A 26,779-nucleotide genomic window follows, 5' to 3' on the forward strand; every position below is an offset into this window, starting at 1 on the left:
GGCCTCCTGACTACAGCCGCAGGGACAGATGGCTCCAACAGCACCTGGACTCTGCCATCAGTGAGCCCTACCCTGCCAAGTGGTGCCACCTCCAATCCTGAACCCTTGGGTTTGAGCCTGTAGGTGCTCTGCGAGACCATCTGTGGACCCAGCAGAACTGATGCATCTCCTCCGCTGCACAATGAAAACCTAAGCAGAACCAACACATCATCTCTGCTGCAAGAATTCTCTCAGTGCAAGTGCTGAGCATCGACCTTGCAGCCCACCTCCGAACCACCACTGTGCGAAGTTTCACCAACCTATGTCCTTGCATGGTAAATCTCTCGTCGACGGCAGCCTCAACAACGACGCAGGTTCTGACATCGCAGCCCTGCAGCTCTTCGGAACCGATACATCACCTCTACTGCATGATGCATCCTCGATGCCGGACTTCGCATCACAAGCCCTCAGAACCAAAGCATCGACTCAGCTGTGCGACGCATCCTTGACGCTGGGCTTCGCAATGCTCTGCAATCTTGGTCAGTGGACATACCTGGGCCCTTTAAGCCTGCCCACACTCCATCGTGGTCGGCCTAAACTTGTGACTTTGTCCCGGACCAGCATGACCAGATATTGACAGTCGGCGCTTTGTGCTTTTTTTTAACTATTCTCTCTGAAATATTTTAAACTGCATATTTCTGGTACTACTGATTGAATTTTTATCATTTTTGCCTTGTTTTATTTATTAACATTTACTCTATTTTTCCTAATTGGTGTGGGCTTTTTCTTATGTTGGGTATTCACTTTATTACTGTTTGAAGTGCTGCATAAATACTTTACACATTGCCCCTCAGTTAAGCCTGACTGCTCTGTGCCAAGCTACCAGAAGGTTGAACACGGGTGTTTTGCTTTAGTCATGACCAAGCTAAAACACTCATGCACTGACAAACATCTCTTGAATGCGCATATTAGTCCAAAGAAGACATTTATTATTTCACTTCGCAAGGTTCCTGAAAGGAGATTAGCATGCTGAAAGTATACGTTTAAAAATGGTCACAGCAATGAAATGAAAACATGTACAAATGATTCTCCACTGCAATATACACAGCAAATATATGTATCTATATTATAATGCAAAGCAAATAATGAATGTAAAAATATGCATCACCGTGAGGCAAGGGCAAAACTGCTTCATCTCCCTCCTATTCAGCATCAGATTGCCAGATCCCAGAATCGATCGAGGAGAGAGAGGTCAATTATCCTCACGGGAAGGATGACACACTCCAGCATCCTGGATATGCCTGAGATCTGCAAAACACACTCAGTCCCCGGTCCATCTGGTCTCAGCCTCTTATATTTTAAACAAACAAGAGACGAAAGTTCTAGAAAACCCTATCACTGCAGGAGTTTATTTATTTAAAAAAAGGCTGATTGCTTTAGGCCAGCTTTGAAAATAACACGTCGGGACTTGGCCACAATCCCAAGGTGCCAATTCAAAACAAGACTGTTCCCTGCCGTCTTAGTACATTCTTATCAGCCCAAGCCCTTGGTGGGAAAGAACACGAAAAATAAAAACGTGCACATTGTACAATGTGGAATACTACTTGCAGCTTTTGAAATGGCAGTGGCTAATGCTAAAATAAAGTCATTATGCAAAATTAAGCTGATGGTCACTAATGTGACGGTGGGCTGCTAGGCTAAATGCATTGTGGAGTCAGTGGTCAAAACATAAATATCATAACAACTGGACAATTTAGGGGCTGCTTGTGCCTCATCCTGACATTGAGGTTGCTGCTACAGTAGGTTTTCACACCCACAACCGGTAACCTAATTTCTCACAACAGAGTATTCTCGGTTGCCCTAAAATACCATATTTAGAGGACAAGACATGCTCAAGCTGGGGATGACAAGAGGCAGGAAAAAAAAGAGGCAACAATATGAGAGATGCTCCAACAATGCTCATGCAAGAAACAGTCAGGGGTCACTGACTCATGATGCAGCAAGTGGAGGACTGACCGAGGAAGCAGAGGCTCCAACATAGAATGTTTACAAGGGTATTACGAAAAGCTTCTTGGTTCAGGCCTTCAAGGCCCTCAACAAAGAAATCATTTGAGCCAAAAAAGTACTGCCGCAGGGTTTTAGAGAGCTTTGTAAAGAGGGAACCAGCCTTGAAGGAAAGGTAGATACACTGGGCAGATCCATAGACAGACAGGTGGATGAATGTGAGGTGCTAGAAGCGTGCATGGTGGTACTTATGCTATGTGAATGAGAGCTAAATGATTAAGTGCCAGGGTTCTTTATGACAATCTTGAATGTGACAGAGAGGAAACCAATTGGCATTGATAGCACTCACACTGTGACCCGCAAAAGTCTTTATGGGCATGTCCCTTTCAGGTGGGCTTATGTACTTACACTGCTAGTGGGTCGAAGAGCCAATCATAAAAAAAAACCTGGTCCAATTCACAAATCTCATATAATGGTGTGGAGATCCAACTATTGTCCGATCTCTGAATTGTAGTGCTGGCTTAAGACAAAGCTTTCTGTCCGGTGACTGAGCATCTCTCTGTGACAAGGGGTTTACATACACATACTTTATATCAAAAACCTTTAACCAGTTTAAGTAATTTGATCTTATTGGATCAAAAACTAAATCAGCCAATGCTAAACACATCTTGGGTCAACCTGCAATTTAAATTCTTCTTTAACCCTTTTTTGTAATTTGGCAATGCATTATCTTCTTTTTCTCTCTAACTGATGATATCATTGGCCTCTTTGGTATTATATTGTTTGACCATCTAATGAAAAATCTTATAACCACCAAAACAGTAAACATTTATATCATTTCTTCCAGCAGCTTTCATGAATTGAGCTTTTTCCTTTTTTTCATTTGTTCTGTCATGATTATAAAGACTTTTCTCTTGTAGGTATTCCCTGCTTCAGTTTTGTGTGCTAGTCAATCAAAAGTGTATGTATTTGATTAATATAAAATGTACATTTTGTTTATGTTATTTTACCTTGCAATGTAATAATTATAGGCCTTGTATAGATCTCGACGGATGGCATACTCCATCACAAACGTGACGGATATCCTGTCCGCCATATTACGATCTCCACAGGACATAATGGGATGGTAATATAGCTGACAGGGTATCCGTCACGTCTGTGACAGAGTATTCGCCTCCGCCAAGATCCAAATCAGGCACAAAGACTGCTTGATGATACAAGAACACCTAAATAACGTTATAAAAACAGGGTGCTAATGGGAGAGAGGAACCTTCCCACAAGGCGACATGAAATAGACCATGAAGATTTGCATTATGCACTTTAATTTAAGGTTTCCGGAAAAGGCATTCAGCCTCGGCTAGCTGAGCTTAATTGCCCAGCTTGCCTTGCATGACATGAAAAGGAAGCTTTGCTATTACATTGAACTTAAACTCTATTGTTCAAACAGGTATGCATGTAACTATCTCAAACTAAAACTAGGCTTTTTTTAAAAATGAGTTTAGTGAATGGAAGTAGAGGAATGAGGGTAGGATTGGTATAAAATCATACAGTGAACTTGCTGGGTTTTCTTGTTACTCATGCTTTGGGAAAACACTGCAGCTAACATTCTATTTGTCTTTACTGTAGTTGCAATTCATATTGTGTGTACTAGGTTAGGATTTTGATTTTAGAAGTGTATCTTTAAAATGTATTTATTGTTTTCCAGTGTTCTTGAGTGTGTTATCCCTTAACAAAAGTGTCTCATGGGATGGGCTGTTCCCTGAAATACACATCACTTTTCTTCGTTCACACTTTATTTGGTTCATAATTAAAACCATAAAAGCACAATAAAAGTCAATATAAAAAAATCTGATCTAAAATTGTATACACAGAAAAATGTCCAGACATGTAAAACATATTCTTCAGTAGACTAATGTTCCATCTAGAAAAGTGCAAATAATGAGGTTAATGACGATTAACCATCTATCCTTGACAAGACCAACCTTCATATCGTAGAATCCCCAAACTACAACAGCATATGAAGCACAACCATGGGCCTACTTGACTTAAGTAGAGAACATAAAAAGGGGATTAAATACTACATACAGCCTGAGGGTGCACTCAGCAAATAAAATTAGTAGAAACTTCAAGTTGGGCTGCAAAGTTATCAGGAGTGTACAGATTAACTAAAACCGTAGTGTTTGTTTGTGCTGAAGCGCTTGTGTGAGAAAGAGGCCACGCCCAGACATACCTCAGGAGTGGTAAGCATCTGCAAGAATAGAAGTGCCAGAATATATCTGGAGAATGAAGTGCCCTCTAAAGAGCGGAGTTAAAAACCTTCTTCTGTGACAACAATAAAACCTGCAAAAGAAGACAAAGTGTGCCAAAGTCTGCAGAGAGCATTCGTCACAGCGACAGACAATGATGGATTTGGGATCAAACTGGCCCTGAGGGAAAGAGATCTGGCACCTAATGTGATCTAGCCTAAATCTGTCAATAAAGCCCTATCCCTAACATTTGGCACCATCCCTAGGTATGACTCCATCCAGAAAGTGGTTTGAACTATTTTTACTCTCTGTTGGCAGGCTTCGTCAGCTCAGTCTGTTCTCTTTCCCCACTTCTAAGTTCCCCACTTTTAAGTTCCCCTGAAACTACTTTTGGCCTTAGCAGTAATATCAGCTGGCAGGTAAAAAAGGCAGGTCTCCCTTACTCCATGCAAATGTCCTTGATGTACTTTATCCAGGAAATCTGGAGACCCTTGTCACACGAAAGACATCTCTTACTGATCCCACTGTTAAGGGAAGCCTCAGGGTTGCACCAAATGGAGTACTATAGCATCAGTGGGGACAGATTAATAATATCAGCTACATACAGTAGACAGAGTTCCTCATGAACAGCATACATGGGTGACCTTGGAGACACACCAAAAGCATGCCTCCAGATTCTGATTTCCTTGTCCTAAAAATGTTTGGCTGATTTAGAACTCACAAACCAGATACATAGCTTAGGAAAGGCACACACTACCTTTTATAAATCTCAACAAGGGGCCAAAAGGCTTGTTGCTTAGTTTGGAGGCCAGTCTATAAAGAAAACCGCCTGATTTACACAATTAAAGACTTCTCTGTTTCAGGCAGGGCCCCAAGACCCCCGAGAGTCAAAGGTGACCCCTAGGTATGTGAATTCACATTTTCTACCAATTGAAGTTCCCCGAATAGTGAGGCAGCAAGACTTTCGATTTTTGGGGCCACATGCCATAGCAAATGTTTTGCCTAGGTTTGTATCCAAATCTAGGCAGTCCATAAAGCTAACAAATGTATCAGCAGAAGATGGAGGCCATTAGATATTCTTTACATTAACACACCGCTGTCTGCATATAAAAGCACGGGGATCCTCCGGTCATTCGCCATTGGCATGCCCTTCCACTTGGCAACTAGAGCGGAATCCAAGTCATGACAGTAATGAAGAAAGAGGATTAGGGCCAAGATGCAACCCTTCTGGACACCACGGCCCAGACCAGTGCTCTTGGTGCATTCGCCATTCAGCCCACATCTGATACAAGCACTGAGCTAAAAGTGCAGGGCACACGAACCTTGGACACCAACCTTGCTTCCCTGCTTACATACAGTTTGATTACAGCAGCTCAATTCTAATATTCAGTCCCACTGCCAAGCCAATACTGGAGCCACAAGAGCAAAACAGCTCAGCCAGTGCACCTCAAGTCTAACATCTAACGCCACTGTTGATGTGAACCACAACAGCTATGCCAGAATCCATTAATTCTAACATTCAGTGCACGTTTCTTCTCAGTACTCACACACATGCCCCTCGCTTCTGTGGTTTAGAGGCAAAGCCACTCCCATGCTGGGCCCCACGGCCAGCTTCACTAGGGCTAACACAGCAACACTGGCACGCCAATACTAGGTTCCACACATAGCTCCATTAACATACCTCACTTCTGACCTTGTGTGCCCATTACTATTCCAGTATTGCACCCACACACAACTCTGTCAGTGCACCTTAACCCTAACCTGCAGCACCCCATTACCATTCCAGTACCAGGAATTACACAGCGCTCCGTTTCTCATTCCTCACCCGTTGCCTTTCTGTTATTCCAGCACTGGGCCGGGACACAGCTCTGTCTATACCCTCAATCCTGATCTGAAGCGCCCCAATATTTCTGTATTGGGGTTCACATACAGCTCTGCAAATGCACCTCCTGCTGTTCTGCAGTGCCCCGTGCTGTTCCACACTCTGACTTCTGTTTGAGGATGTGGGGAGGCCAATTTAATCTATTCTTAGTTGCCACATTTATTTGGGAGGGTCTGTTTCACCTATCCCAGTCCATTCTTTCCTTTACTCTGTTTACTCTCAATATTTTATTTCTCCCCCACTTTTCTCTTTCCAGCTCTTAAGATCCACATGTTAACTGTTGCGCTTTTTATTTAAACTGCTCATATCTACTCCTCTCCCTTTTTTTTATTTCCTTATTCCTCTTGCTACCTTCTCTTTCAAATTGGCAAAAAAACTGGTTATTTCTTTCCTTGTTTTGTTACTCTATTTTTTCTTCATCATCAGGCGTTCATTCTTTCCCTATTTTTCCCTCACTTCCATTCTTTCTTTATTTGTTCTTTCCTTTGACTCGGTATGCATCCTTTCACTTTATTTTTTACCTTTCTTCCTTCCTTTCTCTGGTGTTTTTCTTATCTTTATCTGCCAAATCACAGGTTACTATAAACCCCTTTTTTCCAGTCTGTATGTGGAAGCCACAAGTTACTTGTCGGGACCTTAAGTGTCAAAGTGGTATTCCCATTCTGTGTCTCTGGAAAATGTGTCCGTACATACCTGCTCTGGTTCTTTCGCTGCTTGTTTCTCTCACCATCTCTCTTTTTTTTCACTCATGTTCATTTTCCTCTTTCTTTCTTTTCGCACTTCTTTTATTATTTTTTCCTCTTTATCTTTTGGTTCTCTAGTTTCCTTCCCTTTTTTCTTTTGTCTCACACATTTGCCCTATTTCTTCTCTTAGTTGTGCTTTCATTTTCTCGTTCATTCGTTCCCTTCTTTCTTTATTCCTTGGCTACCCCTTCTCTTTCTTCCTTTTGTCTGTTGTATTCCTTACGCTTCTCTTTTTCTACCCCATCCGCTTTCTCTCATGAGGCCTCGTTAACATGAATGGAGCAACAGGTGCAGTGGCACAGGGGCCAAGAGACCTACAGACCTCACTCAACTCTAATTACTGCTATGTTTTCCTACCAAAATTCCAGTCAACCATTTTCCGTTCCTACTCCAGGGCCCATGACCTAGTTACTACGCCGCTTGTCCTCTCCATCTTTACTCCCGACTTCCTCTTTCCTTTCGCCCTCCAATTCATCCCAAATTATATTTTTGTTATGGTGTTTTGAGAATTACACTCTAATGCCAAAAGTTTATTTCTGATAAAGATTTTATGATAATTGGGTATGCTTTCAGATAGAGGAAGAAGGTTAATGGAAGTGCTTTGGTTAAATGCTGGACCACTGGAATTATATGGCAGAAAAAGATGAAATTATGAGGCAGGGTTGACCAATTTATATGGTAAGAAAAGTCCAGTTCTGAATTTGCAATGCTGATAGCTCCATCTCAAGAAAATACGAGACCAATTACATTGCAAATGCTTGTTTTCTTTGAATTCTGGGACCTGTAGTCTTATTTTTTCCATTATATAACAGGACTGCAACTCCCAGAATACAAAGAGGAAAAAAAAAAAAAAAACCTGGAGTGGAGAGCACATCACGATTGGACCTGGGGAAACTCGGCAGCTATGAGTTTTTAGAGCTGCCAAGAGTAATTGTTTTATTGGGCACCTTCAGTCAGTCCTAGCTTTTATAAAGAACATAACTTCACATGCTTACTAGTTAGAAGCAACATTAGAAATCCCAAAATGCAAAGGGCTGAAAGTTGGGTGACTTGACAGGGTCCAACATGCTGAACCTAGAAGGCTTCATGCTCAGGAATGCATGAACATACCGCCGGGTAGTGTTTTTGTCATTGTGTTTTTTGAGTTCTTCTCTTCAGTGACCTCACCTGTCGCCCAGTAGAATGAGGAAGCGCTCGCCTGCGAGGTGCAGAGGACCGGCGCACGAGGGCACTTGCGTGCAGGGCGGAGGCGGGAGGCAGCGGCTCGCGTGAGACACACGGGAGAGGCGTCCGGCACAGGTGAGCAGCGCCGGCCTGGAGCAGCCCCCCTCTGCAGATCACACACCCCCTGGGAATCGCGCCCCCTGCTGACCTGCCCCGCAAGGAGTCGGGCTCGCTGATCTGTAAGTATACCCTTTTCTTCCACAACCTTTGTGTTTTTTTCTGCGATAATCTGCGCTTTCTCCTATTTTAGGTGGGGGTTTGGAAAGGCAGACAGCGGAGATTGCACTCTAAAGGTGGGCTGTTTGTGTACACGATAGGTATTGTTTGGTTATGCATTAATGAGATGGATTTGTCAGGTTGCTTCATGTCATCGGAACACAGTTTCCAGTGTACTGAAGTTGCCTTAAAAACACCATCAGGTGTGCAAGAAGAACGTTTAGACTACAAATCCCAGAGTGCACTAAATAGTTACACGCAGCTCTCAAGCTTTCCAGGTTCATGCTCATCCAGTTCAGGTTTTCTAGTTTGTATTTTGGGACAACAAATCTCAGAATGCAAACTGAAAACCCTGGACTTGCCCTTTTCACGTATGAAAATTGGAAACTAAATTGTGCGCCCCGTTGGAAACCTGTTGTGCCGAGGAGCCGGTCAGAGGTTTCAGTGGTTCAGTCACAGGCTTGTGTGTTGTGTTCTTTGCTGCACAGGCTCGTGCAGTGTGTCTGCAACGGGTGTGCTTGCTGTGAACTTTCAGGTTGGTGTTTTCTGTGTTGCGGCAATCACTAGGGTAAAGTCACTCCAACAAAACTTTTGTTTCCAGCTGTTGTTTCGCCCCACCCCCGAAATGACGTGAGGAAGAAATATTCACAGCCCGAGCCTCCAAGAAAACACACTAACAGGCTGCGATGTCCTTTCGTACGTGGTAATGGAGGTGCAAAGTTTTGAACGACTTGCGCTGGTGCAAAAGGGGTCATCGTGTGTCCTTTGGCGCCGGCAGTGGGTGTTACTGACCAATCGCAAAACAATATTTACCTTTCGAACTTCCTTATTTGAAAATCCAATGACATTTCATATTTATCTAATGAGCGCAGATGTTGAAGGTCACGTTGTGCCCCGCGGTAATCTTAATATTAACCATTTATAGGTGTCACACATCAAACTAGAGCGTCTCTTTGCGCTTTATTTCTTGTAAGCTGACCGAGTGGTGCTGATTTCACCTGTGGAGGCTGAAAGTCTGAGTTGTGGTATCGAGGCACTTGTTCCTAGACATTCGTCTACGAGCTGTCTATTTGCCCCTTAAACACTTTCTGCATTGCATTCTAGGATTCATTTTTTTAAACGAATTTCCTGCGGTGCTAACAACAACTGTGTTTTAGCTTTAAGATTGGTGAAACATTATTTTGAGGTCTGGCCTCCCAGTGCACAAAGATGGCGTCTGAGTCAGGCACAACCATTGCCATGGGGACCATACCTGTGCCCAGAGGTTGTATGTGCACCCACTTGTCACAGCTGTCTGGATCTTCTGTGGATCTTCCATCCAGCCAGAATTGTAGCATATTACACTCGGTCTCCACACTCACCCCTCTTGTGACTGCTCGGTGCCCCATGGGCCCCTTTAGGTCTGACTTCTAGCAGAATAGACACAGAAAGGGGGCATTTCTTTCCACTAATACAGGTGGTCGAGGCGTCTCCAACCTTTCTTGTAGTAAAAAGCTGTTTATGTTGACGAAAATCATCCAGAACTACGGATAGCATTAGAATTTTAGTAATGACCACATCAGACAAGTTTACATGTTTGTTTTAAAAATAAACGTTTCCGTTTTGGTAGGCTGTGCTGCACGCAGGAGAGCTATTTATGGGTAGCTCGAGAGCTACTAGTAGCTCACAAGCTACTTGTTGGAGACCCTAGATAGAATTCGAGGCAGGCTTGTCGAGAAGAGTAGCTGCATTCATACCAACATTTTAATAAACATTGTCAGCTAATAGCAAAGATCTGGGAGGAGAAATACATGATCAAATAATATTTTTTTTTAATCCAAATTAGGAGGATTTTTTGCAAGATATTAAAAAAAATACCTGGTGCTTTTGGGAAAAGTGTTCTAACTAATCTCGGATTCATTCCATGTTGGATTACTGAGTTTACAAAACGAAAAGTGAAGTAGGCGTTTGCTTAAATAAAACAGAATCAAAGATCAGCCTCTAAACAGGAACAAGTGGGTTTTATTATTTCACACTTTCTCATTTATCAGTGTAATGATCTGATCTTCCCACGTTTAGAAGTCTTTTGGAGCCAACTTGTGTTTCACGACTCTAGTTGTCTTCATCAGGGCACTATCATCAATTTGACTTCATCATGTTCTAGTGTAATGCAGGAGGATGCATAGCTGGAAGAGGCAGGGGTGTAATGGGCACCCACGGAGCCCTCGGGGACCCCAAGTCTCCAGCTCATGAAAGGTCTGTAAATGTGTCTCTCCCTAATGCAGCTGCAGCACGCCCTGAGCTGTCCCAATGCAGAAGCAGCACTTAAGAGAAACCAAGTAATTTGTTTATCTACCAGGCAGAGTTTGCAGTGCTCATTTCAAGAGTGGGTGGGGCCCTCTTGAAAGAGAGTCTTTCATAGAGCACTGCTCATTTGAGAGGGAAAGGGACCGCGCTGGACTGACCAGGACCGTGATGTAGGCCTCTCCAACGTAGGGGGCCCAAATCCTTCAGGGGGGACCATTTCAACCCCAAAGTCCAGTGAATATTGAATGGCCGTGATGCATCGGAGACTCTAGGGCCCCTCTTCACATTTTCAGGTGGAAGCCCATCATTTTACATTACGCCACTGGGAGGAGTCTTGCTGGTTATCAGAATTAACTAGACAAATTGCTCTTCCAATTAAAAATGGCCATGCATTAGTTACACAAACACTAGAACTCCATGCTTAAAGCAAATGATGGCAAACTGTTATTCAAGGTGCCCAATTGAAGCAAACCAGATTTAGGAAAACATGTTTTGGCTTAAAAAGATGTCTAAAATGTCAACATTTGAATATAACACTGCTAAGGAATGACTGTTAAAATAGTCACTTGTTCCTGTTCAGATTCAGAGACTGATATTTATCTTACTTTTTTTAAGTGAACCGCTCCTGCGGTTATTATTCAGAATACTGCAATAGTTATGATGTTGTTGCAAATTGTTTAATCGGACCAACCAGTTCCCACTGTGCCAACCATCACATAGCCACCCGGTGGAAAGACTTTCACCCGGGGTGCAGTGAGGTGAGCAGGAAACCTTCACCCCATGTTTTTCAAGCTTGTTTGTGGATCTTAATCCCTGTTGTAATCTATTGTGGGGTATGAACACTCCCAGATACTTTTGTTTGTACATGTAGAAACCTGAGTATGGCCATATGTATATGTGATCTTTGTCACCTGCGTGTAGGATGCCTAATACTAGTCCCTGACTGGCTCCAAAGCCCTGTCCCATCTAAAATTCTTCCCTTTGCTCATCCCTTCCAGTCCCCTTATGCTGGTTCACATGCTAGAAATTATTCTCATGTTGCCAAATTTGGCTTGATACACATTTAAAAAAAGAAACTGAGAATTAAACGGAGAACTGGAAATTTAAAAAAATATAAAATGATGAAAAGCAAAAAGACAAAACTGATTATACATGGCACTGCATGGATTCAAAGTAGTCCCTTGTCTGGCAAGAGTTTCCCAGGTTATATAATCTCTATTTAGGTCTTTGCCTGATGCGCTGTCAACTAAATCTTTTGTAAACAAAAAAAAAATAGAGGTTAAAATGGGTTTAGAGCCGCCCATTGATATCCATTGGTTGGTTTCAACTTCGTTCTCATTTCCTTGTTTCTTATTGGTCAGGGCCTCCTCTTCGCCTTCTACTTCCTCCTGGTGCTTCAGTGTTTGTCCCTGCTGTGGAGCATGTGCCAAGTACAGCTCCTGACCGCAGCCAGTGTGCCACCACTAGCTTCACACTCCTGCAGGAACCTTTTGTTTTAATATTTTGTTTCCATGCATTCTATAAGAGTGACTGTCAACAGTCCATCTCCCTCCCCTGCTCCTCCCATGTGTTGCTTGCCCTCCTCCCGCTGCCTGTTGTTGCTACTCCAAAGCTCCTCCCCTGCACCTCTCGTGTTGCTTTCTCTGCCCTCCTCCCACTGCCCATTGTTTCTGCTCCCTCCCTCCTCTCTTGTGTTCCTCCCCTCCCAAACTCCCTCCATGGGCTGCCGTGCAACATGAAACAAAAGCGCTATGACGCAGTCCAAATATATATATTTTTTTTACTCTAAGCCATATTGCCCGGCAGCCTGTGCCGCTACAAAACATTGACAGTCAATATATCTCTCATTGGCAAAACCTTTGTGCTTGCCCAATGACTGATATCCTTTGCTTGCAGTTTTATTTAAGTTTTCCTTTTTTAATACAGGACTAAAATCCAGAAATGTACAGAATAAAAGAAAACTGGTCTCAAAGGGCCATTTGCATCTTGAAATTAAAGTACAAAACACCAAATCTCAAAAGCTATACAACTCCGGACAATACAGTCTAATTATTATTACATCATTGTTTTTAGGCCTCAGGACAGACGTCCATTGGTTCAGCTTGCACTCTCCCGACTGCAGTTGTTCACACTCTTCTCAGTATATTAAAGCTGCCTCCAGGACTGCAGCTTACGAAGGGGCTGGGCTACACCTGGGACGTTTGTAAATTATATTTTCTGACTTGAAAGGTATGTTGTTGTTGTGAAGCTCCATTTGCCTCCTCCCCTTACTCGAAAACATTTTAAAGGATGTATGCATGTTTATTTTATTTGATTCCAGTAACACATGCCTGCCAACTGTTCCTTCTTGGAAGGGAATCAAGGGTCTACCCACTGAGACCTGGAATTTGGGATTTATAGATGTTTCTCCTTCATCTCTTCTAAAAATGTGTTCTGCTTAATGCATTGCTATAGAGGCCAACATGTCTTTATTCCTGATTTAAAGTGATAGTCTGAAATCAGATGCCTGGAATTATGCCATAGTCTGAGGTCAGCTTTTTAGCCACAGTTTGACGTTAGGATGCTCTAGTGACGTCACAGACTGAAGTCAGGCTCCAGGATGATGAACCTGAACGTATTCCACTGCATCATCCATGAACCCGCCCCCATACTATAGTCTAGTTCCATGAACCACACGTGTCTGTTTCTATCAGCAAACCACAGTAACAGCTGAAACCTTCAGTTTTAATTACATAAGAGATGGTGCATATTGGTTGAGTGTGCATCCCAAAAAGATGCCATTCCAGCGTGGAATTACACTATACTACAATACATGGAGTATTTATATCGTGCTGGTGGAAGAAAGTGATTTAAGTGCATGTTTCATGTTCATTGACATGCTTTGGTTATCCATAGTTCATTCATGTTCAGTTATGGATGACCATAGTTTTACTTTCCATTTTATAGGATATGTCGGAGGACGAGTAACACACTATTCCTCCTATTTTCTTGCGGGCATGAGTGTAAGCTCATAGAGTGGCCTACTTGGGAAGAGTGTTGTGCATAATAACCCGACTGATGGTCTTAGTATGTCCCATATAGTTGGCTTGATCCTCTCAGGCTAGCATTGAAAGAGGCTTATCCCTGTGAGGACTCGCTGAAGTTACCCTATACTCTGATTTGATAGAATATATATATATGTAGGCCCGCGCATTCCCTAGATACTCATAGACATAGGTTTGACAGACGCACATCATTGTGTGGGCTCACTGAGGTCCCTAGATATTCAAAGACTAGATTTGATAGACTTTTTTCAGCCAACAGAACTAATCTTGCTGGAAGTTGTAGTTTCAGCTTTTTAGGCTATCAGTGTGGACCTACCATTTCAGGGATCTAAGTACTTCTTGCTGAAAACCACAAACTGCTGAAATTCTCTCTCAAAGCATGGGCCATTGGCCGGTATTCTGCCTGCCATCATGCCACGCGTGGGGTTGGAGCACACAGTGCAACGTCATGTTGGGCTTCACTTTGGCTTCCATCATGTTAGTCCACTTTTGTGTGGCTGTTTCGCTACCAGCCGGATGGAAAACAGTGCATTTTGTCTGTACCCCTACCTTAATGTGAGAAGGTCTCTGCTGGTCGGTTTTCTGTTCTGCCTACTGTTACTTCACTGCCATAGGCCCCAGTGCTTAATTTGTAAATAAAGAGGTGCCGGTGCTCAAAGCCCTTCTCTTAAACGCAAGGCTGCTGTAATTAAATCTGCCAGCACTGAATACTGAGGCAGCGTAATCCTGAAGCCATCTCGGGCCTCTTCAATACATTTACGGCCACCCCTGCCCCTTCAGCTCATCCTGCAACTTTCTCCCTCTATGACGCTTTTCAGTTTTTCCTTCTTCCGTCTTTCCCATATGTGTCTTTTGCTCGCAGCAAATGCTTGAGGCATAAGAATAAGTCCCGGCCCTCACAAATAAGTGCCGGTGCTCAGCCCTGGAAACAAGCAGCACAAATTAAGCACTTATAGGCCCTCTTTCACATACATTCATTTGTTTTAAAGCGCTCGTAAAGGCTGGATTTACTCATTCACTCAGCTAGCCACATAAAATATAGTTCTGTTCTTTGCAGCAGGCACATTAACCGTCTGTGGTACTTTTTGGAGTCAACCCTGCCTCTAGACAAAACTCTCATCTCTCTCCCTTGCAGGTACATTAATCACAAGAGGTATCTTGACATTTTAATTGTTTTCTGAAGGCTGGACGCACAAGGAACTTTTAAGCATGGTACTTTTAAATCGCAAGTTTCATAAGGTATTGCTAAACACAGCGCCCCCCTGAGGTCAGCGCCCGGTGCGGCCGCACCGCTCGCATCGCCCTAAAACCGGTCCTGTTCATGCACCACACCCAGTAAACACTGCACCCTGTGTTGTCGGTACTTCCCGGGTGCGGTAAATACCACCTGGCCCTCTCATTTGCCCCCTTTGTGCCTGGGTCCAGATTGTTTCATTTGACATTCGGCCCTTGTTTCAGTCTGCATATTTCACACCTGCACGTATAGCACAAAGATGCTACATAATCTGTAAAGCCACCAGGAAATTATCAAGGGAGCAAATGTTAGGGGAAAAATGGCCATTTATAATACTTGTTTTCAAAAAGATCTAGAAAGGAAGGAAAGTTTTCTAAATGTATAATATAGGAAACAGGATCACTGAATTTCATTCTGCGTGGCACTAATGTATTGGAGTCTTTGGCTGTGAAACCGGCCGTGAGCACACAGTTCATCTGGAAGCTGGGCCTCAGGGCGGATTTCTACAATTGGAATTAATTTATTTCATCCGGAGAAATGTCCCCTGTGCGCAGTGCAGATCCTGCAAAGAACCTGGGGTGGTGTCACGCACACCCAAAGGGCATAGATGGGTGGCTCATTCCCGAAGCCCACCACTCCCCCTGCATAATAAACTTTTCAGAGAGCATTTTGCTCTGTGACAGAGGACCACCCTAGACCTCAACCTAGATCTGTTTTTCAATGATACGGTCTCGTGCAAGAGCTTGGATTGCGCGGGGGATTGAGGATGGGCCCGAGGTTATGGTTCCAAGGCAGAGATGTGTGGTGAGAATGTGTATGAGATGTTCATGTGGTCACTCGTGTGATAATCCTGTGTCTCATCACCGCCGTGGAGCGGATATCCGAATGCATATAGTCTGTGCTGGTCTTGGGACGAGCAGTATGCATCTTGCTTCTGCGTGATGATGTCACCACGATCAGCGAAGCAGTCCTCGGGACCGCTGCCAGCCCTGGGATAGCCGGATGCAGGTTCCATGGATTCTACTCCAGTCCAGTCTTAAAAGGTTTGCAGATCCGACCTGACAGCACAAATGGTGCCAACCTTATGTGATGAACAGCAAATGAGCTTCAAGAAGTGCTACTGAGAGGGACTTTGGCTCCACCCACATGTTGAGTTCTGTAACTATATACAACTTGATTGAGAAGCAGTAGTGTGCTTCAGTTGAAAAGTGGTTGTGTTGCATTTTATGCCTCTTGAGTTGTTTATGACAACCTAATGCCATATGTCAGAGGACTTGAGTATGATCTGTTTATTGCGAGAACCTGTGATAAAGGCAGTAGGCCTGACTTATTCATTGTGAAAAGAATGTTAAAGCTTATCGACCTTTGTGGGTGGATTATTATTACGCCTTTGAAACCTCTACAGTGCGAAATTCACTAGGCGGCCATCTTGCATTAGTATTGTGTATGATTGTGTCATGGTGTGCCATGGTGGAACTTTGAAACAATGATACATTATGCACTATGTCAATTTAAGATGGCCGCCGGCTGCTATGTTTAATTTTCTACCTACATGTTTTTTTGTTGCAAGCACATGCCCACTACATTTATGAAGCTTCATTTTTTCCTCTTGTATTCTTTGACTTTAACTTGCATATGCTTCTTGAGTTGGTTACGTGAATGGGTGAATGTAAGAGTGAGGCAGTGGCTGGATGAATGGATGCATGATTACATGTATGAAGAGTTATTAAATGTTAAGCCTCGCCAGTGACTAAAGATGTCCTTTCCGTTTTAAGACAAACCTATTAGCGTTGCCAATGCTTGTTGAAATGCGTTCTTTCTTACATCCGTGTGTATATAAGGATGTTTACGGTGTGCCTTTGCTCTTGGAACCGATGCTATGAGTAATGGCAGTGGTTACTTTCACTTTCAAGAACTTATTCTTATATAGAGGTTCTGTGCGAAAGAATTCAAGATTCTTCCTCGGCGACCTTCCCTTTCACCCGGATCACAGATTTCAGGTCCTCTGTGTGGCATCATATTGCTGTAGGGCATGAGTCACTGCTGGCGCATGAGAGTGTATCAGGCGCAGGAAAACCATCGTGCTAGTTCAGACCTGGAGAGAATTAAATCACTAGCGGTTCTAGTGGTAAACATTTAAGTAAATGTTTGTAGGAAATTGAGACCATGCAGTGATATTATCGTCCAGTAGCTACAATATCCACACAAAAAACCGCTTAATACGGTGTTTCCAAGAGCTGTAAAACTAAAAGATGCTGGTATTGGTCAATTCACCGACTTTGGGAGGATGAAATACACAGTCGTCCTTAACAGTATTCAATCTCATGAGCTGGGGAGCAGTATCTTTCTACTCGTGGGCGGTTAACTCAATGTTGCATCCTTCCTGTTGTACTCAGTGCAAAATATGATTTCAGAATAGTGAGTAAAGACTCTAGGAAGAGGCGTTAAAATTATTTACATTTCTAAAATGATTAGAGGTATAGGCGCAAGGAAGACTAAAAACGTCAAACACCTACATTGGGAGTATTATGCAATACCCATGCCTTTCTACTCAGAGACCACGTCTGGACCACGACCCACAACTACAGGTTATAGCTTCCACCTGCCACATCATTTGTGTATTGCAAAGCGCCTATTTACTGTTGAAAAACATGTTTACATAGTGCTTCACACCATACACACATCTCCTAGGCGCCAGAAATAACGGGCGGGAATGGCACTGAAATCACCGACCTCCGAATTAAGGCAGAGGTGAGATTTGAACTCGTGACCTACAGATCACGTTGTACGTAAGGGCTGTCCATTTCGGAGCCCCGCCTACTCAACCAGGCCAAGTTAAACACAAAGTGACAGAAGAATGTAACAGCTTCTTCTTCCCATACCCTCTGACCCCCTACCCCTGGCGCCTGACAGATAGAGCTGTCAGTAATGTCACATGGGAATTATGACGTCCCAGGAACCTGAAGTTCCGGCTCCCTCAACAAGCTGGAATGTGCCACGTGCGGGTGAAAACTTCATGCCACCCGTGAAGCTGGCCCTGCCTCTGCAGTGGACCTTCCTCCCGTGAGTAAGAGTGTTTGCAAAGGGGGAGGTATTTCAGTTCTTACTGCTAAATTCAGTTCTCGCTGCTCTGATAATTGAGGTCATAGCTCTGGTTGGCATAAAGTGCCTGATTGACAAAGCCATTTCTGCACGGAAATTCATCTTGAATGCACAACAAGGAAGATTTAAAAAGAAAAATCAGATATTTTATCCCCTGTAAATCCATTTACTCATGCATGATCTTACTCAAGCGCGGTGTAATATTGTAGGAGAATAAAACAATCCCTGGACCGGGATGTGGATGTTTTTGGGTGGGCTTGCTGCGGAGGGGGCGAATGCCCACAGGCTCATAGGATTCTGGGTACCCACAGACATTCCCATGGACCATTTCATCACATGGATTTGGGGGGGAATAATTACCAAACTTGTTGGGGACGGTGTTTCTCCACTGGGAAAACGGCAAAATTATGTGCAAATACACTCTTAAGAAGCACTTACATTCAATTATTTTACACTTGCTTTGTTTTACACTATGTGCATTTGTACATGTTTAGCTGCTTCCACATGAGTACTTTTAAAAAGGTGGATTGACTCAGTTTCTACGCCAAATGTAGGTGTAAGCCCATAGCTGTGCAATTTTATATTTTTGTGTACACTGTGTTGCGTTCACATATGTTTAGAACTGACTGGCTGTTATTTAGAATTTGCGGTTCTTAAAGCAATTTGGAAATATTCAAAATCATTTTTATTCTTTAATGCTGTGTCTCAGGTGCAGGCCCTAATTCTCCACATTCATATGTATAAGCAAAATGTACTAAATGCTACAGTGAATCAGTCCAGCTGCGTGTAGGAGGCTGGCCTGGCTTGTAGTGGGTACCAAGAGGTACTTACACCTTGCACCAGGTCCAGTTATCCCTTATTATTGTATAGGGTGTCTAGCAGCTTAGGCTGTTAGAAAAGGTAGCTTAGCAGAGCAGCTTAGGCTGAACTAGGAGACGAGTGAAGCTCCTACAGTACCACTAGTGTCATATGCACAATATCATAAGAAAACACAATACACAGATATACTAAAAATAAAGGTACTTTATTTTTATGACAATATGCCAAAGTATCTCAGTGAGTACCCTCAGTATGAGGATAGCAAATACACACAAGATATATGTACACAATGCCAAAATATGCAGTAGTAGCAATAGAAAACAGTGAAAACAATGTATAGTCACAATAGAATGCAATGGGGGCACATAGGGATAGGGGCAACACAAACCATATACTCTAGAAGTGGAATGCAAACCACAAATGGACCCCAAACCTATGTGACCTTGTAGAGGGTCGCTGGGACTGTAAGAAAACAGAGAGGGTTAGAAAAATAGCCCACCCCAATACCCTGAAAAGTGGGTGCAAAGTGCACCTAAGTTCCCCAAAGAGCACAGAAGTAGTGATAGGGGGATTCTGCAAGGAAGACCAACACCAGCAATGCAACAACAATGGATTTCCTGACGAGAGTACCTGTGGAACAAGGGGTCCAAGTCCAAGAGTCACGATCAAGTCGGGAGTGGGCAGATGCCCAGGAAATGCCAGCTGTGGGTGTAAAGAAGCTGCCACCGGAAGGTAGAAGCTGTGGATTCTGCAAGAACGACAAGGGCTAGAAACTTCCCCTTTGGAGGATGGATGTCCCACGTCGTGAAGAGTCGCGCAGAGGTGTTTCCGTGCAGAAAGACCGCAAACAAGCCTTGCTAGCTGCAAGCGTCGCAGTTAGGGTTTTTGGATGCTGCTGTGGCCCAGGAGGGACCAGGATGTCGCCAATTGCGTGAGGAGACAGAGGGGGCGCCCAGCAAGACAAGGAGCCAACTCAGAAGCAAGCAGCACCCGCAGAAGTGCCGGAACAGGCACTACAAAGTGGAGTGAACCGGAGCTCACCCGAAGTCCCAAAAGAGGGTCCTACAACGCCGGAGGACAACTCAGGAGGTCGTGCACTGCTGGTTAGAGTGCCGGGGACCCAGGCTTGGCTGTGCACAAAGGAAATCCTGGAAGAGTGCACAGGAGCCGGAGTAGCTGCAAAACACGCGGTTCCCAGCAATGCAGTCTAGCGTGGGGAGGCAAGGACTTACCTCCACCAAACTTGGACTGAAGAGTCACTGGACTGTGGGAGTCACTTGGACAGAGTTGCTGAGTTCAAGGGACCTCGCTCGTCGTGCTGAGAGGAGACCCAGAGGACCGGTGATGCAGTTCTTTGGTGCCTGCGGTTGCAGGGGGAAGATTCGGAGCTTCTAGTGCAGAGAAGAGGCAGACTACCCCCACAACATGCACCACCAGGAAAACAGTCGAGAAGGCGGCAGGATCAGCGTTACAAGGTCGCAGTAGTCGTCTTTGCTACTTTGTTACAGTTTTGCAATCTTCCAGCGCGGTCAGCAGTCGATTCCTTGGCAGAAGGTGAAGAGAGAGATGCAGAGGAACTCTGATGAGCTCTTGCATTCGTTATCTAAAGAATTCCACAAAGCAGAGACCCTAAATAGCCAGAAAAGGAGGTTTGGCTACCTAGGAGAGAGGATAGGCTAGCAACACCTGAAGGAGCCTGTCAGAAGGAGTCTCTGACGTCACCTGCTGTCACTGGCCACTCAGAGCAGTCCAGTGTGCCAGCAGCACCTCTGTTTCCAAGATGGCAGAGGTCTGGAGCACACTGGAGGAGCTCTGGGCACCTCCCAGGGGAGGTGCAGGTCAGGGGAGTGGTCACTCCCCTTTCCTTTGTCCAGTTTTGCGCCAGAGCAGGGCTGAGGGATCCCTGAACCGGTGTAGACTGGCTTATGCAGAGATGGGCACCATCTGTGCCCATCAAAGCATTTCCAGAGGCTGGGGGAGGCTACTCCTCCCCAGCCCTGACACCTTTTTCCAAAGGGAGAGGGTGTAACACCCTCTCTCTGAGGAAGTCCTTTGTTCTGCCTTCCTGGGCCAAGCCTGGCTGGACCCCAGGAGGGCAGAAACCTGTCTGAGGGGTTGGCAGCAGCTGTAGTGAAACCCCAGGAAAGGTAGTTTGGCAGTACCCGGGTCTGGGCTAGAGACTCGGGGGATCATGGAATTGTCTCCCCAATGCCAGAATGGCATTGGGGTGACAATTCCATGATCTTAGACATGTTACATGGCCATGTTAGGAGTTCCCATTGTGGCGCTATACACATGTCGTGACATATGTATAGTGCACGTGTGTAATTGTGTCCCCGCACTCACAAAGTCTGGGGAATTTGCCCTGAACAATGTGGGAGCACCTTGGCTAGTGCCAGGGTGCCCACACACTAAGTAACTTAGCACCCAACCTTTACCAGGTAAAGGATAGACATATAGGTGACTTATAAGTTATTTAAGTGCAGTGGTAAATGGCTGTGAAATAACGTGGACGTTATTTCACTCAGGCTGCACTGGCAGGCCTGTGTAAGAATTGTCAGATCTCCCTATGGGTGGCATAAGAAATGCTGCAGCCCATAGGGGTCTCCTGGAACCCCAATACCCTGGGTACCTCAGTACCATATACTAGGGAATTATAAGGGTGTTCCAGTATGCCAATGTAAATTGGTGAAATTGGTCACTAGCCTGTTAGTGACAATTTGGCAAGAAAATGAGAGAGCATAACACTGAGGTTCTGGATAGCAGAGCCTCAGTGAGACAGTTATTAATAACACAGGTAACACATACAGGGCACACTTATGAGCACTGGGCCCTGGCTGGCAGGGTCCCAGTGACACATACAACTAAAACAACATATATACAGTGAAATATGGGGGTAACATGCCAGGCAAGATGGTACTTTCCTACACTGCGCCACGCAGGAGGGAAAGGGGCGGAGCGTGGCGGGGTACCAAAAAAATAATAATTTTTTCTCCGCCGTGCCGCTCCATCCACTCTGCTTTCCCTTGTATTGCAGGCACAGGCTCCCAGCCTGCCCTGCATCCAATCGTACAGCTGCTTTCACGTTGTTGGCAGCATGAAAGCAACTGTTGGATTGGACAGAGTGACCAGCGAGGGCACTGCAAGGCAGAGTGGGAGCGTCTACCTGCTCTCGCCAACCCGGCACCGCAGTACCAGGTTGGAGAGAGACTAGTGCGCATGTATGTTTGTCAGGCCTGAGACGACTGGCCAAACATACATGCGCACTGAGAGGGGAGTGCTGTGCACTCCCCCTCTGTCCCTATCACGCCGTGACCCTGCCCCTTTTATAGTAAAAACATAATAAACAGAGGTTGTGTTTACTATAAATGTTTTGCTGCTGCTGGTTGGGGGTGACGCTCCTCGTCCATAGCAGGGGAGCCACCCCTGAATCGCTCAACTGCACACTACCAAAAAATGCTGCAGTTTTATTGGATCCCACCCAGAAGACTCATAACTAGTATCTGAGACAAGCCTCATCACAGTATCAATCCACATACAAGCACAATTATTTTCTTATAATGACGCTGGCTGTGAACATCAGAGTTTTATTAAATACCTAGAATGTTGACCTATCTCACAGAGAGCACCTGAACGGAGAGATGCTGCTGGACAAGATATCTTTAGAATCCTTGACTTTCCTGTGCATAGAGCTGAATATTTATATGAAAATGTATTTTATCACTCCTGATGCCAGTCGTGTAACATAAGCCCCTGCAGCCCCCGCAGTGCGAGGGCACCCCTGAGCTCCAGGAGGCCCCCTCAGCAAAAGTGGTAGGTGATGGGTCTGAAATTTAGTTAATGACCAAAAACATTATTTTTTATGTGTTTGCGTTACTTATTTAAATTGTAACGCAATATTTAAATTGTTTCCAATCTTTGAAAATTGTGTGGTCCATTATTGTTGTTAAGGTATTTTTAAAACAGGAGCCTCATTTTAAAGTCTGATATAGAATGTTACATATTTAGAAATGTTTTAATTCATTCAGAGGACGTGGCATTAGGACCAGAGCTGCCGACTTTGAAACTGGGGAACCCTGACTTTAGAACTGGGGGATCAGTTTTGACTCAAGTAAAGCGTTCGGATGCTCATGGGCTGAGTTGGTACTATATAAAACTGCAAACATAAATATAATAAAATAACCTCAAATGGTCATCATTTAACAAGTACAAAGGAGGAACATTTTTATAATGAATATACCAATACATATTTAAATGTTTTATCATTTCCTTTATATTTTACTCACACTACAAATAATTTAGAAGGCAGTGCACCTTCATAGAGGTAGGTGCAACTACTGACAAACGAAAGTGGGAACAGCTAAAAAGAGAAACTTTAATGCCCAAGTGGCAACTGAACCGGAGAGTCTCACTACTCATTCGAGTAGAAATCTATTCATTGTATGTACCATCCTGCACTGCTAAGAAAATGTAGATTTTAAATGGAAGGTTTTTTTCTTTTTTTTTAAAAGACCTTTGTCTACCTAAAATGCCTCAATTTGTTCAATTGAGGAGTTAAGGGACAGATAAGTAAACGATGTGGAAAGGGAATGTTTGACTCTAGGTAGAGTTCTCTCTTGTTATCTATTATTGGGCCTAATAAAAATATATTATGCCAAAAATGGCTAAAACCCCGTACTTCCTTTCACTTGTTTTAAAACCAGTTGGTGTCATCTCTTCATTAACAGCTCGATGCTCATTTACTTCAGTCTACAACATAGGAAGGAATTCAAACACTCCTATTTCAGGAAAATGGCGTTCGGGAGTGCCTCACATTTGTCCTGAATTTTGATGGTTGCCACTATGGTTGTTCATTATAACTTTCTGGTGAAGATACAATACAACGCTGAGACGTCAACTGGCAGACAGCAGCTGGGTTTGGAAGTACATTTCTCTCCATGTGCAAGACTATTTTTTCTGACATGAATGAGATCGATATTTGAGAATTTATAGAAGATTTGTCCTTAATTAAGCTTTCTGGAGTACTAACCATAATTTCTATGCCAGAATAAAACCCCTCATTTTGTTCATTTACTGCAGTGTTTGCTGTAGGAAATTATTATATAAATTATTCAGCTCCTATTCCATCAACATGTAGTTCAGGAGTGTCTCACTTTGTCATGAATGTTGAATGTCAATGCTGATCTGGGCCACATATATATTATTATTCTGGTAGAGCTGCAGTATGGAGTTAGGAGTGGTTTGGGCACAACAGAACAATGCTTAAATTTAAACCTGATGATCAACAGATAGACCGTGGTTCTCAGTGGCTGCTACACCCTGATATTATGAACCTTAGCTCAGCTTTTGATTGCATTAACAAGGTTATTCATTAGACCATACATACTCTCATGCATGTTGGTGATGATACTCTGGGTTCGTACAGGGATAACAGCCAAAATTTGATTTGGCCCGAATGGGGAGTCCGTCAATACTGTGCTATAGCCACTCTTCTCTTTATTTCTCTCATAAATGGCAAAGAGGATTTCTTAAAACAATCAGGGCAGGATACCCCAAGGATGCAAGGACATATCAGTTCTATTGATGACGCTGTTCTGATGGCTCGAACAACAAAAGGGCTAAACAAACTACTTGAAGGATGGTTTGGATTTAAATAAACATTGTTTTAAGGCATTTGTCGTGCATATGGGCTTAAAGATCCAGAATGTTTGTTGCAATGCCCCTGAGAAAGTACCTGGGTGTCTGGGTTTCCTTTTTGATAGATCAGAAAGCTGGGCTAGGCTTTTGCGAACCAGAATGCTTCGGGTTTTACAGACCCAAGGTGTAGTTTTTGCAAGCAAACAGGGTAACAAACCTCTTTAGTACATGATTGATATCTATAAAAGTAAGTGCATCTTTAAGCAATGTTATGGAGCACAGATCTGGAGCCACACTGATGTTTCCGTTTTGCGAGTGGAGAAAAATACATATTTTTCAGGGTTTGCTTCAAACTGCCCCTAGTGTCTCTTGCCTTAAAGAAGTAGGTTTACAGTGCTTCGAAGACAGTTTTAACCCCCTCCCCCCAATTTTGCTATGGATGTCAGGTTGGACAAATGTTTCCACCAAGCTTAATCGGAAAATGATTAGAGATTTTATGAGGCTTGATGAGTAGTTAAAGATTTCTTGGTTCAAAATTAAAAATCATACCTCTGTGCTCACGTGGGAGGCCTGCTAGTTATCCAGCCCTAATAAGGCAGTCTCAACTTAGGAGTTTGTATAGTGATCATGTGAAGAAGACGTAACTTTCAGTTAGATACTACCTTTCATTTAAAAACTATGGCGGGCAAGGAATCGTATTTGGTTATGGTTTCAAACATATATGAGCGCTGGCTGCTGACGAAATTCACAAAATGCTGTATGTATTTTGTTATCTTTCTTAAAGGCTTGGCTAATTGTGATTTTACTATCCCCTGCCCTTGTGATCAATGGTCTTACCAAACCATTATGCGCTTTTTGTTTTCCTGTAAATTGTTTCCAAACAAAAATATTTTGTTCCTTTGCAGAGATCTCGAGGTTTTACTAGTTGTAGATATGTCTTTTTATACTTACAAATGTTGTTGTGTGGTTTGGTTTGCTACTCCGTGTGCCCCTTCTTGTGTGCACCTGCCAGACTAAGAAACTTGACACTTACTAACGAGAAGCTGTACACGGATACAGCTTTAACTATACTGTACTCCTGAAATTATCGATCTATGTATTTTACATGTTACTTATTGTTGGATTTCTAAATTTGAATACAGGTGTTTTAAAGTTTATTTAAATCAAAATAAATGTATGCCAATGATGAATGTTAGCGCTCTGGTTGTCCATTAGAACTCTAGGATGAAGCCGTGGTAGAACACTTGGGAGTCTGCTGACCGGCTGCTGCTGTCGGAGGTGCTTGTCTCACTCATCATGTCAAATATTTATCTCCTTTTGATGAGGAAGATATTTGTGAAGTTATAGAGAATCTGCCCTCTTTTTACCTTCTGGGACCAGTATTTCTCAGTGGGTAAAATCAACCTAGAACACACCCCAGTTCCAAAAATGAGGATACCACCAAGAATTTATTAACACTGTGGCTAGAATTTGCTTTCCCTGTTTCTACATGCTCCTTTTTGTGCCCCCAAAGCCTGGCGTTCGCTACAAGACATTTCAATTGGAGGAAAAGGATGTACCTTATTACTAAAAATACAATAGATCTACTTCTTTTAACCTCCCACCTAAATAGTCCCATGAAAAACACACCATTTAACAAACTATTTTCCAAATTTCTCCCCAAAATGTAAGTCTGAATTACAATAGCAATATTATCCAAGGGCACCCACACCTCCAGGTAGTTATTAACTATGGTAGAGAAGGGCGCTGTACTGTACCCCAGTAGCCTCCACACCTTTCAATAAGCACTTGGGAGTACCCTCCCCTTCTTAATTGTTCACAGTTCTTTCTGTTTGTCATGAATATCATGGTATAACACTCGCACCTTACTTCATCCTGTTCTTGGTTTATCGTGGTTCTGTATCTTCAGTGTGTAGGACCTGGCCCTTTTTGTGGTTTATCCAAGACTTTTTGCCTTCTTCCTCCTGTTTTTTATTTTTTTTAACCTGTTTTTATTGGCTTTCGGACTCTGGGGAATTTACCACTGCTGACCAGTGCGAAAGTGCCAGTGCTCTCTGTCTAAATTGCATTGGTAATTGGTTTAGGTATAATTGGCATATTTGATTTGCTATTAAATCCCTAGTAAAGTGCACTAGAGGTGCGAGGTGCCTGGAGCCTGCGAATCAAATACTACTGGTGGGCGTGCAGGACTAATTGTGCGACCTACATGAGTAGCCCTGTAAACATGTCTCAGACCTGCCACTGCAGTGTCTGTCTGGGCAGTTTGGGATTGCCAGGTCACCCTGGCAAGTGTGCCCACTTGCCAGGGCCAAACCTTACCTTTTACTACATATGTCACCCCTAAGGTAGGCCCTAGGTAGCC

At 43.6% G+C, this 26,779-nt stretch overlaps 1 protein-coding gene across 1 annotated transcript in view; it reads left to right on the plus strand.

Annotated features, from left to right (window-relative positions):
• The first annotated feature begins 8,015 nt into the window (after positions 1-8,015).
• LOC138295451 (uncharacterized) overlaps positions 8,016-26,779 on the plus strand; it is a 285,396-nt gene continuing 266,632 nt past the window's right edge. The window contains exon 1 of the mRNA XM_069233766.1: positions 8,016-8,258. The gene's annotated coding sequence lies outside the window, so the exon portion shown is untranslated. The remainder of the gene's footprint in view (positions 8,259-26,779) is intronic.

This window comes from Pleurodeles waltl, chromosome 5 (genome assembly GCF_031143425.1).
Source record: "Pleurodeles waltl isolate 20211129_DDA chromosome 5, aPleWal1.hap1.20221129, whole genome shotgun sequence".
In the NCBI taxonomy this organism is placed as follows: Eukaryota; Metazoa; Chordata; class Amphibia; order Caudata; family Salamandridae; genus Pleurodeles; species Pleurodeles waltl.